General features: G+C 40.5%; 1 protein-coding gene across 11 annotated transcripts in view; it reads right to left on the bottom strand.

The window, feature by feature from the left end:
- The window catches only part of JAKMIP3 (Janus kinase and microtubule interacting protein 3), an 86,050-nt gene that overhangs the window by 48,766 nt on the left and 22,217 nt on the right, over positions 1-15,067 (bottom strand). The window lies entirely within an intron of this gene.

Below are 15,067 nucleotides of genomic sequence, written 5' to 3'. Positions count from 1 at the left end.
GTAGCCAAATCCACACGGTTACAACACTTCACCCACACACTGTCGCTCAGGCTGGAGAAATTGCTGACAGCCTCGTCTGCCCTCAAAATGCATCCCAGGTGCTTGACAATTCGAATAGGATGAGGTCATCTGCTGCCCATCAACTGATATTCAGTGCCCATCACTGGGAAATACCAGGCTGTGACAAACTTTAGAGAGAAAGCATGACTCTCAGTGGTATTTAAAGGACAAGCTGCCCCTTGACTTGCTAAGCATGCTGACATTTTTATACATATGCTTCCTGTTACAATGGTACCTCTGGTTAAGAACTTAATTCGTTCCGGAGGTCCGTTCTTAACCTGAAACTGTTCTTAACCTGAGGTACCACTTTAGCTAATGGGACCTCCTGCTTCCACCACGGCGCCATTTCTGTTCTCATCTTGAAGCAAAGTTCTTAACCCGAGGTACTATTTCTGGGTTAGCAGAGTCTGTAACCTGAAGCATCGGTAACCCGAGGTACCACTGTATCTTGTTTCCTCCATAGAGATGATGCAATTAAACCAAAACAAAGGAGATTCTGACTAAACATTCAGAAAAAACTTTCTTTTTTCCCTTTATTCATTTTCCATTTTCCATATTACATCTATACAAGTCATACCTTAGTCTTACACAGACTTCCCGACTTATCTTCCATTGACATCCTATTTCATTTTCTTAGTTTGCTACATCTCCTTATATCATTCAGAAAAACTTTCTGACAGTAAGAGCTGTTCGGCAGTGAAATGGACTCTTACGAGAGGTGGTGGGCTCTCCTTCCTGGGAGGTTTTTAAGCAGAGGTTGGATGACCATCTCTCATGTATGATCAAGTTGAAATTCCTGCACTGCAGGGGGTCGGGTCCCTTCCAACTTTAAGATTCTATGAGTCTATGATTCTGTATGAAAAACTGGGTTGCTCCCCAGAACCACAATGAGAAATGTGCTTTTCCAGGTTCATGGGAATATTAATTTTAGACTTGGAATAGAATGGATGATATTATAATAATGAGAAGGCCTGGGGCTCCTTGGAATAAGACAATGGATGTAAAATAAGCTTTGCAGGTGTAGAGTTTAATGTTCAGGTTCTTGTCTTCTCTACAACCATGAGCAGGGTCTTGTTTGTGCTGCTAGAATCCTCCTTGTCCTTTCAGTCTAGTGTTAAGTCCTGGGATAGACTGACCTGCTATTAAACCATGGCTTTCTGAAACACTGGCTTGGACCAATGAATGGATCCCTTACAAACATTACAGATGCTTTCCTCAAAAAGCCAGGCCCCGAATCTTCAACCTATGCAGGAAGGCTTAACCTCTGTTAAGAAACTGACCATAAGATATACAATGATGTGCATTCTAGGTGCATCCCGAAGAGCACAGAATGCAGGAAACTCAATTCCTAATAATCCCCCATTGCTTAATGCTTGAAAGCTTCTGGCCTGGAGAACATGTGAATGCGAATTTGTTATACTCAATAAAGACGAACGTAAAATGGATTTCTTTTCCTGCCTGTTCATACCGGCACACACAATTACAATGACAAGAAAGTCAATGTTAAGAGGGTATTATGAAGCTGAGAAACATGTTAACTGTATAATGAGATTTTCCACTAAGGAAATTGGCTTCTCCTATCATTCTCTAAGCAGCATGCCTGGCTGGTGAGTGGGTGGAGGGGTGGACTCCTACAAAAAGATTAATATGGAACTCTTTAATTAAGCCTTTTGCAAAGGAATGGAATATAATGAGAGAATACATGGATATCACCATGTACAATACCTGCTGATGTATAATAATTAATATAATATAATATAATATAATATAATATAATATAATATAATATAATATAAACAGTGATCTAAGACTGCATGCATTGGGCTTCCACAATTTTTCTTTTTCATAAAACACCCCCTCTGTTAATGAGAAGTAAACCCATAAAGCTACATTCTGCTGGTTCTCAAGAATCAAGATAGAGATATAATATTCATTTACTTATTTATTACATCCACATCCCATTGTTCTTCCAAGAAGCGCAACTCTGGGTGTTGACACAAGAGAAACTGCACCAAAACATGTTTCCAGATTTTGGCATGGGAATATTCAGCATTGTCAGCCATAGAAGATATGGAGAAAGAATTGGAGGAAAATGGGAAAGTATTCTGCAAGCATCTTTCTGATAGGGGACATGTAGTTTTATGCATACAGGGGAAAGCATTGTTGGAAGCTATGAAAGAGTTGGTGTTTTCTTGTCCCCCCCCCCCCCGCGTAACTTTGTTTTCTCTCCTTCAAGCCTCAGCTTTGTTATATATGAAGAATGAAAGTGCCGTTTGTTTGTTTGTTTGTGCATGTCTGCGCTCATAGATGATTAATCAAAGCCATCTGGACACTGGTGGACACATGCCAGTAATAAAAAAATATTGCTCCCAGATGCCACATGGCAGAGACTTGCCATGACTAAACTCCAGAAATGTATAGCAAGACTTCTCTTGAGAAGTTTTTCATTGACAAACCTAGCCTACATAGATCTGGACAATGAAGAGACCACCACAAGCAAACTAGTAGTAGTCCAATTTCATTTCTCTGCTATCTCAATTTCCACTTATAATTCATTTTACAGAAATAAGAATGAGTCATGCAAGGGAGGGAGCCTAGCCAGCCGTCAGTATTACCCCTTAGGACATTCAAACAAAACAGTACGTTTCTCAGCAATAGGGAAAATACATTATGTATATGATAATGCCTCTCACATTGTGTCAAAGATGGCGGCATGAATAATGCATCACCCAGCACTGCCTTGAGTCAGATTCACTCTTTTTGCCACCTGCCTTTAAGTGGAGATCAATCCTTTCCTGCAAATCCATCAAGGCATTTCCCAAGCCCACTTTGTGCAATAGCCTCACCAAATGACAAAGGTGTTATATCCTGTCTGCAGGTAATAAATGGAAAAAAGGAAGGGGGAGGAATAACCTTAATAGGAGGCAGACATAGCTATTATATTTGCTCTTCGTTTAAAGGCGTTGATCCTATATATATTTACTTGGTTCTCAGTTTCCACTGAACTAAAACTTTACAATCTGGTGCCTGAGTTTGCTTTCTCCCTTCCCTCCTATTTTCCCTGCTGTGTGTCTTCTACTGTAGATCATAAGCCTGCAGACAAGGGGCGTCTTTTTGCTCATCTTGTAAGCTACACTGGAAGCCTTTTTGACTAAAGAGCAGGATGGAAATGTTTTAAAACAAACAAACAAACAAACAAACAAACAAACACAAAGGAGGCTTACTTCTGAGTAAACATGCGCATAGGATGGCATTGTAAAACAAGGCTAGGTGTGTGTTCTGCATCAAGAAAGGGAATTCCTCAACTTCCATGAATGAAATAAAAATTATGGAAGTTGGAGCAAAGTACAGAGGCTACATGCAGGAGGTGGGGAAAGGAAATCAAGATTCAAGTGAAAGGCCTGAGTGCCAGATGCACAAATCTACACTCAAATATTTATTTGACTATTTATATCCCATCCCTAATTCAAAGACTTTGGGGCAGGTACCAACAAGTTGCAATAAAAGAATATCAGTACAACTAAATCCTGAAAAGTCACTCAAGGACACAATATATCAGGCAAGATTCTGCAGCAACTTTCAAAAAACAAACAAACCCATCTCTCGAATGGGTATCTAAATACTGTCAGTGTGAGTGCCAGGGTAATTGGGTGGCATCTAACTGCAAAAAACCCAACTACCTCTCCCAGCAGCTTCATGTAAAGGTTGAATAGCTTGGCTTAGGGACAGAATACAACCCTAAGAGACCCATTGCGGACAGTTAAGGGTGAAGTTGTACGACTGTAAACAGTAAGTGAGATCAGGAAAGGGACAGTTTACAGGAGTGGGATATTTTGCAGGAGCTTTTAATGGGGAGCAATAGCAAATGACCATAGAACTATGTCTACTTGAAGAGTTTCTTTCATGGAAGGAAAAAAAGAACATTATGGTATAAGGGCAAATTGCCATTTCAGACATGCTGCTATGCTTGTGAATGCTGTGCAGAGCCATTGTGATGTTGCTTGCAGAGTCTTTGAGTCACACCAGGGAGAAGTGGCTGCAAATCTCCCATTCAGCTGAAAAGCTCATTGGATGGCTTTGAGCCAGTTCACCATCCCTTGACTTCATCTATATAAAATTGCATAACCCAACATATGTCAGCTTCGTAAAAGTTGGAAAACAAGCATGATGAATAAATAAATATCTCTCCTCGCTCCGCAGTTGTCTTTTACCTAGGATCTCCTTTGCCAGGAATTTGTATAATATTCTAAGAAAATGACGTTTCCTCTCATAAGGCATCCAGAATGACATTCTGCCAAGAATGGAATATTGTCATGTCCACTGCATGGAATATAGTCCACTGCATGCTACCCATTTAAAAATTGCTCTTCAAGTCTGTCAGCATTTGAATTGTAAATTAGATTTATCTGGCTCCAACTGAGTGAAAAATCAATACCCATTTGATTAATGGATTTCACCATCAAGAAGATCCCCTGAAACAGCAGAGCTGATACCTGATGGGGATTTGTGCAGAACACAAATGGTAGAAAGCAGCATTGTTGGGTATAAGGTCTGAGTTAATGAGATGCCTCCGTTTGTAGCTCTACCATAACAACCACAACCAACCTGTGCTTGCTCACACGTATAAAAGGCATCACATGATATTGCAAGTTATCAAGTGGTGAACAAGACAACTCCTTAAAAGTTAGATAAGTGTGTGTGCTTTTTACAATTTACAAAATATCATGTTTGTGCGCATTCCACGAGAACATAGCAACTCAGCCAATAAAAAGGACTTTACCAACAGATTAATTAATAGCTAACATGTATTTTAAGGGACGCGGGTGGCGCTGTGGGTAAAACCTCAGCACCTAGGACTTGCCGATCACATGGTCGGCGGTTCGAATCCCCGCGGCGGGGTGCGCTCCCATCATTCGGTCCCAGCGCCTACCAACCTAGCAGTTCGAAAGCACCCTCGGGTGCAAGTAGATAAATAGGGACCGCTTACCAGCAGGAAGGTAAACGACATTCCGTGTGCTGCGCTGGCTCGCCAGATGCAGCTTGTCACACTGGCCACGTGACCCGGAAGTGTCTGCGGACAGCGCTGGCTCCCGGCCTATAGAGTGAGATGAGCACAGAACCCTAGAGTCTGGCAAGACTGGCCCGTACGGGCAGGCTTACCTTTACCTTTACCTTTAACATGTATTTTCATAGAATCATAGAATCATAGAGTTGGAATAGACCACAAGGGCCATCGAGTCCAACCCCCTGCCAAGCAGGAAACACCATCAGAGCACTCCTGACATTTTACTTCAAGGATTGCGCCTCCCCCTTTTCTTTTCTTCAAAATAACAAAAAAAAAGCATTTTTACAAAAGGCAAATCTGTGTACTCTTTAATATCTGATAACTATAGCAGGCTTCCTAAAGTGGCATTTCCCATCTGGGTATATGTGGTGTAGCAAGCAGGGGATATGTTTGAGAAAGAAATCAGGAATATATATTTGACTAAATATACCCGAGTTCAAGTGAAACTTAACAGGCTGTGATGCTTACTAAAAGAAAGGACCCATGTACCTACTATCCCTAATTTCTCTGCCCCTGATAAATCACTGCTTTGAAGGGAAGAATGTCTTGATGAATTTCTATTAGTGCAAGTTGCTAAACATAGTGTCCTTTTTTAGGATTTATCTCTCTCCCCAATGCATAGTCAAATCAATCCATCTTGCCTCTAGTATAGCTAAACATTTATGAATGACCACATTACAATGAATGGATAGCTACTCCGCACACTGCAGCCAGAGGGGATCCATTTTCTATTTTTGGCACTTGGTTTTCAGTTATACATTAATATTGTGCTTCTTCTATTTTAATGCGTACTGTACATCCAATAACTTTGTGTAAAAGGGTTCTGAAAAGTGGTCTGCAAATACTTGAAATAAATAACCAAACAAGAATCGAAAGTATCATGGTCTAACTAGCTGCTAGAAATGCTTAACAAAACAATTGGGAATTCTGCTTTGGGAGTGCAGAAAAACTCACTGACTGTGCTGCCTCCCTTATCTAGGGCTTTCTTAAGATAGCATAATTGACAATCAATCTGTCCTGGTGAAAGTCTAGTCAAAGTTATTCTTTGGGATTAGCACATGCCCACAACAGATTGGGAAGACACGTGCTTGAGCCTGAATGACCTGAATTTTCTACCAAAAAAATAAATAAATCCCCAGCTGTTCTTTTTCAAAATCTACTCAAATTTGCAGAACTGCAAATAGATTCCTCACCCTTCTGCAAAACACTTAAATGCAAAATAAATTGAAACAAAGCAAAAGAACTTATAGCCTTGCAAGTTCCTGTGTATCTGATGAGCAGAAATCAGGGCAGGGGACACTTATTGTGGCTTGCCTTGGTCTTTGATGGCACCAGTCTCCAGGGACTTATCCTTCCCACTTTAGTAGCTCTGCAGCAGCAGCAGCAGCAGCAGTGCCTGTTGACAGGCACCCTGAGGCAATAAGTGTGTACTAAGTTTGTTTCTAGAGCCACAGATCCTCCCCCCCCCCCATTGCTCAATCAGAATAGGTCTTCTGGCATGCGCACACATGTGCAGAATAAGTACAGGGTATAGCTCATAAGAAGCCGAAGGATGAAAACTTGAATGGCATCTTACATGTATGATTAACAGAGACAATGACAGTCTTGTAGCACCTCAAAGACAGGCAGATGTATTGAGACATAAGCTTTTGTGGGCTACAGCCCTCAGCTGGCAGATATTAAACACATGAGCAGTTTCAAAAAAATGTAGGGCCATGAAATACAAGAGCTGCAAATTTCTAGTTACTTTTTGGTTGTTTGTGGTTTTGCACCAGAGAGGTTTCCAATGTTGCAAGAAAAAGTGGTTGTTTTATAACTGATATTTTAAATCTCTGAGTAGTGGCAGATAAAGGATATGCATAATAATAGAAGAGATTCAAAAGCCTCAGCGCCTAGGGCTTGCCGATCGAAAGGTCGGCGGTTCGAATCCCCGCGGCGGGGTGCGCTCCCGCTTTTCGGTCCCAGCGCCTGCCAACCTAGCAGTTCGAAAGCACTCCCGGGTGCAAGTAGATAAATAGGGACCGCTTACTGGCCAGAAGGTAAACGGTGTTCCGTGTGCTGCGCTGGCTCGCCAGATGCAGCTTGTCACGCTGGCCATGTGACCCGGAAGTGTCTCCGGACAGCGCTGGCCCCCGGCCTCTTGAGTGGGATGGGTGCACAACCCTAGAGTCTGTCAAGACTGGCCAGTACGGGCAGGGGTACCTTTACCTTTATGTTCCAGGAATGTTTTACATATGAGGCACCCTGTTAGGGCCTTCCCGTTCTGGCATGCCGCAGTTTCCATGTATGGATTTGATCCCCCTATTGAAGTGAATGAAGGAGTAGACTGAACAGTCCCATACGAGTGTGGAAGCATATGCAGAGCTGCTACACTAGTAGTCAAATTCTTGGGGAAAGTTAGGAGGGCCCATCAAAATATTCACAATGCACAATTTAAGCAAATTGGTTCTCCTCTGTAGCTAAGAATTCAGGAGGTGGGGCGCTGTCCTTTCCCTGTATTCTGAACAACGTGCAAAACTCCAGGTCTCTGTATTTCTTTGACTTATTAAAACAAAGGGTTAGCATCTAAGAATAAGAGGAATACTCTGGCTCATCTTACTTAGCACTTAGTTTCACATTTGCATAGGTTGCAGTTTTGTTAGGTTGTAGCACTTTGTCACTCATGATAGGTAATTATTGTCCCTTCCAGCAATGTATAATTACCAGGGAATGATACATTTTCCATGTTTGCCCAGTACATTATGCACATTTACATAGTGCATGTTATTAATCCTACTGGCAATTTAGAGAGAGAGTAGGTAGCGTGAATTACACAGAAAGGCCAATATTGTTTTAGTGTCTCCCCCCCCCCCCATTAAATAAATTGTAAACATGCAATTTCCTGAGTGAGATATCTTTAATTAGGCTGCTTCTTTTCTTGTAAAACAACAAGAAGTCTCAGCCCAAGGCTCAGTCGTTTCAGACAGGAAAATGAACAATATATCCATTTAGCGAATATATGTACATTTTTGCAGTAATGCATTGCTCACCAGCAGTTTTCATTAAGCATATAATAAATATGAAATATGTACAGCTTTGTAAATTAGATGAGAATCATTTGTTTCTGTAGATGTGTGTGTGTTTGTGTGTTTGCATTAGGGCAAACCCATTGAAGCTAAAAAGCTAGCAAATAAACTGCATTACAGGGGATTGGACTAGATGTGCCTACCTGTTGGAGCCTCTGGAAAATATATAACAAAATCCATGCCAACCTGGAGGCCACTGAAAAAATCTGAAAATCTGGAGTGGCTCCTACATTCAATAAAAATATTATCTGCTAATGGCTTAGTCTGCTTTTCGAGCAATGAAAAAACCAACAACATATAAAACAGCAGGCTTCTTTCACACAGCAAATCAATCAAAGTAGAAAACAAACAAAGCAATTAAAATTCCTTATCCCCCCCCCTCCCTGTTTATTGATAAAAGAAATGATACCACTTGTCCAATATGGGGCCCTTAGGGCAGCCTGCATTTTACCATCGGCCCCTGAAAATATCCATAGCTCTCCCTCCCTTTTATCGGAATACATCAAATTACCCTTAAGATTCAGCCCTTTCATTTGAAATCAATGACTCAGTAATTAAATGTAATCAATATAAACAAAGATGACATTCTAAGACACTAATGATGTTCATAAATGTATTTTAAACAATTCAAGAATAAGCCTAAATTACTACTTAACTTTCCAACTCCATAATTTCTTTCCTGTTGAGAAACAAAATACAGCTGGGTGTCAGAAAGAAAAACAAGTCAACATCTAGCCAAACCAACATTGACAAGCTTTCAATAATTTGAAAGAATTTCATCTTTTCTTAAATGAATGGTTTTATAATACTAAATGGGGAACGGGAAATAAATTCTGGTCCAAACAGTGTCCTACAGCCTTTGAAAGCTCACAATAGAGAAAAGAAAATAGGCAGCTGCCGTTTCCCCAATGATCCAGGAATGTCGAGCCAATGCCTTTGACTGGACTTAACCGTCCAGGGGTCCTTAACCTTTTACCTTCTAGATGTTTGGGACTACAACTCCAATTATGCCCAGCTTCATATGACTATCCTGACTGGGAGTCGCATTCCAAAACATCTTGTTGGTGAGGGCTGACTTAGCATAAAATGTGACAAAGAGAGACAACAAAGGAAGGGAAATGGAGGAGGGGAAAACATGCATTTATTTTAGCTATGTTCCATAATTATTATTATTATTGACTGGGAATTTGAAGGGCGGGGGGGGGGGGAGAGAGAATATACCACACAGGTTTGCTAGGAGGCAGTTCCAGGTGAGCACCAGTGAAAGAAAAAGGGCAGTCATTTGCCAGAGCAGGATATCTTCAAATGGCTGAGGGTGATGCAGCTGCAGGAGTGATGGTCATGGGCAGGGATGTTTTGGGATACAAGAGGAGAGAGATAAGGATGGAAAGCTCCTAGACTTCATAGTCAAGAACAAGGCATTTGCTGGCTGATCTGAGTGCAGCCATGAAGCCAGCAAAGACAGTTAAGGAGAGATGTAATTTGATCAGGGCCATGAGGGAGGTGAATATTTTTTGGCACTAGAATTCTGGACTGAGGTGAGAGCAGTGGTGACTGGTGCCCATTCGGTTTGGCAGGGCCAAAGGTAGGGGAGCCAACAATAGGTAAAGCCAGAACCAACCAATTATACATTTGCCCCCATTCCTGCTCCCTGCTGAGATCTACAAAGGCAAAACTAGAATGAGGAGAAAGCAGACAAGCATGGCTGGAATGGTTGTAAACAAGAAGGCAGGTGGGCTTGGAGAACTTAAAACTGAGGCTGGTGGGGCAGCGCAGCTGTTTGCCCTGATGGACCAGCCGCCAGCGAATGGGAAAATGGGAGACTGGAGAGAACAAGGTTGCAGTAACCAAGACAACTAAATTCTTGCTAACTCAGCAGCTACAGATGTGGCTGGGGAACTGAGGAGGGCTGTCTCTGGGCTCGTCCCACTTGTCCCATGCCTAGAGAGCATGAATCTGAGCGGTTCCCCCCTTGCCCTGCAAGTATAGGGAAGTATATAAATTTTAGTAATAATAATAATAATGTGCTTTTTTGTTTTAATTTTTACATTTTCTTCTGCTCTGTGTACTTTTAATAAAAGAATGACAACTCTCATAGTGGTGATCTTGCTAATAAAAGACAGCAGAAAAAGAAAATGCTTGAAGCAAACTGTGGATCAGTTAGTAGGTAGGAAATCTGAAAACAGAAGAAATGCTTTGTGTCATCTGGTACAAAGACTTCCTCTGTCTACAGCATATAAGTGACATGTTGTTGAACAGAAATATATAGCTTGGTTGCACTGTCACCAATGACCTTGTCAAGGTAATTTGAATACTAGCTGAATAAAAGCATGGAGAGTTATAAGGTCCATCATTTTAAAGCCATTGCATGATATTAAGAAACAAAATACAGTGGTACCTTGAGTTACAAACGCCTCAAGTTACAAATGCTTCAGGTTACAAACTCCGCTAACCTGGAAGAGTTACCTTGAGTTGAGAACTTTGCCCCAGAATGAGAACGGAAATCATGTGTCAGCGGTGCAGCGGCAGCAAGAGGCCCCATTAGCGAAAGCACACCTCTAGTTAAGAACAGTTTCAGGTTAAGAACGGACCTCATGAACGAATTAAGTTCGTAACTAGAGGTACCACTGTATCTCTGATCTGATTTTAGATGACTCATACATTTTAGCCTAGGTCAACAAAGAATTTGCTGGTTGCCCTGGCGCAATTCCACGCATTATTTATTTACAATGTAAGCAAGTATGACAAACTCTCAGTAAAAAGTGCCACATGTTATAATGCCCATTTAAAAGAAAAGGGACAAAAGAGTCAAGCATCCTGCTTCTCACAGTAACCAACTGAATGCCTTTAGGAAGCCCACAAGCAAGGTATGAAGACACCAGCTGTAGCAGGCTCCTGGTGAGTCCTCAGCAACTGACACTCTATGACCAAGTGTACATGAATCTACAGGTTCTATCTAACCACAGCAAGTAATGATTGTCAAAAAATAATATTATTATTTTATTTATTTTCAGTATTTATAGAGTACTTTACACCATAGGTCACCAAGCAGTTTGCAAAACAATCAATAAAACAATTCAGCAATCCAATAGCATGGTGTTCAAAACAATGAAAAATTTGGACACCGCCTGTTTAAGATCTGAAAGCTTACAAATCCCTCTTCTACTCTATAAAAGAGTGTGTTGGTCACACAATGTGCCTTTATACCAGAGGCCTTAACTTATTTAAGTTCCTTATTCAAAGGATCAACTGTGAATGCACATGCAAGCCATCCATTTAACTGTAAAAATGCACTTGAGATCAAACGAATCCCAGAGCAATTTGCAATTTGCTGATTTATTGTCCTTCATTCAAAGGGTAAACAAACCCTTCCTTGTTGCTTACAAAAGTTGCCGAGGCTATCTATACTTGAGACCAAAAATGCATGAGCAATTGCATCAAAATTCACATCAAAGAGCCGAGCATTCAACAAGCACAGAATAGGCGAGGAAGAAGAAATGCCTGATCTTTGCAGTTCCAAGATCTCACTGATCAGTGCTGCAATATTAATCGAACAACCAACACTGCTTCCATCTTATCTCTTATTATCCATTAGCCAGATGACTGATTGTACATGGGTTCCTAACTAAGTGGGAAGTAATGCATTAGGAAATCAGGAAGCAACATGGTCCAGGTCTAACAAAAACCAGATATGGCTGTCAACAATGTCAATAGCAGCCCAGGCCAAACTATCTCATTATCTCACCCCAAGCTCCTAATGTGCATAGCACTATAGAGGTTACTAAGAAAGGACCCCTCTGGAATCTCCATTGTAGCAGAGATCAAATTACCCACCACCATGTCCCATAATAAAAACATGTTACCGTCTCCAAAGAATCCCTTCAATTTAAGAATTTATGTTAAAAAAATTATGCAAGGGTACAAAATAGCACGGGCAATGACATAAATGCTTTATCATGGGGATAATTGCATTAATATCCCTGTGTGTGTCATCTTTGTCCAATCTGCATTTCCATGACGATACTGGAAAGATACTAAGAGATAAAGGCAGGCATCCATGTATGAGAAATTGCCAAAAAAGGTACCACAAGACCTTTTGCTGTTTTAATTAAGCTTGTTTCCTGATAAGTTTGTTTAAGAATGCAACAGAACTGGACCCTGCATGGACAATCATGAATACAGTTTGTGGGCAATTAAGTTTTTCACACTGCTTGGATCCTGAATAGGGAAAGTATTCAAGTAACCCATCCCACCAGCACAAGTATTTCCACTTGTGCAATCTGAATTTTCTCTCCTCTCCCTATCCCATGCCCTCCCCAAATCTTCCCCAGAACAGATTTAAGGGAGATGGAGGAGGAGAGCGGAAGAACATTCTATTGCAGATGCAGAAATCCTTGCTGCACTCAGCATTGTTTTGGATTCCACTCTAGACTTCTACAAAAGGAAGAACACCTCCTATCCAGGGCTGGGACTGAGATCCAGAGGTTAGAACCAAAATGAATGGATTTAAATTACAAAAAAAAGAGAGATTCCAACTAAACATTAGGAATAACCTTCTGAGCACAAGAACTGGTCAATTGTGGAATGGACTACCTCAGAAGGTGGTGGACTCTCCTTCATTGGAGGTTTTCAAGAAGAGGTGGGGTGGCCATCTGCCAGGGGTTCTTTAGCTGTGGTTCCAGTATTGCATGGGGTTGGCCTAGATCAGGCATAGGCAAATTCAGCCCTCCAGATGTTTTGGGACTACAACTCCCACCATCCCTGACCACTGGTCCTGTTAGCTAGGGATCATGGGAGTTGTAGTCCCAAAACATCTGGAGGGCCGAGTTTGCCTATGCCTGGCCTAGATGACTCTTGGGATCCTTTCCAAATCTCCAGTTCTGTGATAATGAGCGCAAGAGCACTCTCTCTACTTGTGCTCCCCAGCAACTGGTTTTCAGAAGCATGCTGCCTAACTATTGTGGAATACAGATATAAAATTCACAGCATGCAATGGTTTAAGAGAAAACTATATGAAAATGTTATATAGATGGTATCTAACACCAAGTAAACTGGGGAAAATGTATAAATCATAATCAAATAAGTGTTGGAAATGCAAAGAGAAAGAAGGTACTTTCTGTCATATGTGGTGGTCTTGCAGTAAGGTTAAAGCTTACTGGGAAATGATATATAATGTATTGAAAAAGATGTTTAAACTTTTTTTTTTTTTAAAAAAAAGAAGCGTTTCTTCTGGGAATTATAGGGGCAGAACAACCTAAACAGTATAGAAATTTATTCATGTATGCGACTACAGCAGCAAAAATGTTATTTGCCAAAAAAATATATGGAAGAAGTAGTCCTGACGAAAGAAGAATGGATACAAAAACTTACGGACAGAAATGGTGAAACGTAATGAAAAAATAAGAAATCAAGATAACAAACTTTTTATAAAAGAATGGAAATGGTTTACTGAATATTTATAAACAAATTGTAAATGGATAAGGACATTGGCAGGATTCTTGTAATAACCTGTAGAGTATATAATTAAAGTAGATGAATAAAAGAATAAGTTAATTTAGAATATGCAGGAAAAGATAAAAATAAATTTAAGGAACCACAGAAAAGGAGGGAGGAAGTCAAGTTTTGAAATGTTAAAATGATTGTAAAACTATTGAAATGTATATAACTGAAAATCAGAGAGAGAGAGAGAGAGAGAGAGAGAGAGAGAGAGAGAGAGAGAGAGAGAGAAGCATGCTGCCTGACAGTGGGTGACACACTCATCATGACTCTGAGCTGTTGATAGTTTTATCCTCCATGAATTTGTCCAATTAATTTGCCTGCCCTGACTTAATCCCAGCCAGTGCACTGAAAGGCATATACTGTACATGCGCACCACTGTAGCATTTGTTTTTTTTATTTTAATAAATGTTTATTATAGTTTAAAATACAAATAAAATATAGTACAGAATAAAACAAATGTCATAACATATTTTCATATCTTCCTTGGACTTCCTCACGTCTCCCGCTCCCACCTTCATCATTATAGACTGTTGCCAGCAATTCATCATCTTATTTGCATTCTTATAACCCATCTATTTATTTATAATGTAATAGTTAATAAAATTTATATTCTCTCAATCTCACTTGTCATCCCATATCATCTAATTTAGTGGTGCTCAGTTATTTATAATCTAGCATCCTGCTTAACGTTCAATCAAATTACAATATTTTTCTAGATAAATCTTGAATTTCTTCCAGTCCTCTTCCCACTGTAGCATTTGTCCACTACAACCAGTGCACTGTAGCAAAATTGTTCCTAAATAATTAAAAGAAACAAAAATGCATTACTTCCCAGAATTCAGTCTCTTATGAAATAGAAAATTACAGTGCCTCAGAACCCATTTCTGTTTCTGTTTCCCTGTGGTCTAAACGCCTCTAAAGAGACGAAATCCAGCTGCCTGCATAATCTAATTGAGAAATATCCTCTTGCAGAAGTTATTTTCATGTTGTGATCAGGTCTACCAATCACAAAAAAGTTCCTTTATCTTGTTCAGTGCCAGATTTACGTATAAGCTAGGCAAGCTATAGCTCAGGGCCCCACTCTCTTGGGGGTCCCGAAAAAAATTTAAAGGAAAAAAGAACTGGATGTACATTTCCAAAATATAAGATAAAAAAGAAATAAAATAAAACCTACATACAGCAACAGTGTTTTGTGTTGTGTAGGCTCCTATTTGTTATGTGCAAATGGCTTTAGGTTCATAAATAGGGACATAGGTGGCGCTGTGGTCTAAACCACTGAGCCTAGGGCTTGCTGATCAGAAGGTTGGTGGTTCGAATCCCCACGACTGGGTGAGCTCCCATTGCTCGGTCCCTGCTCCTGCCCACCTAGCAGTTCGAA

The sequence above is a fragment of the Podarcis muralis genome, chromosome 6 (assembly GCF_964188315.1).
Source record: "Podarcis muralis chromosome 6, rPodMur119.hap1.1, whole genome shotgun sequence".
In the NCBI taxonomy this organism is placed as follows: domain Eukaryota; kingdom Metazoa; phylum Chordata; class Lepidosauria; order Squamata; family Lacertidae; genus Podarcis; species Podarcis muralis.
This window is presented reverse-complemented; position numbering and strand designations above follow the sequence as displayed.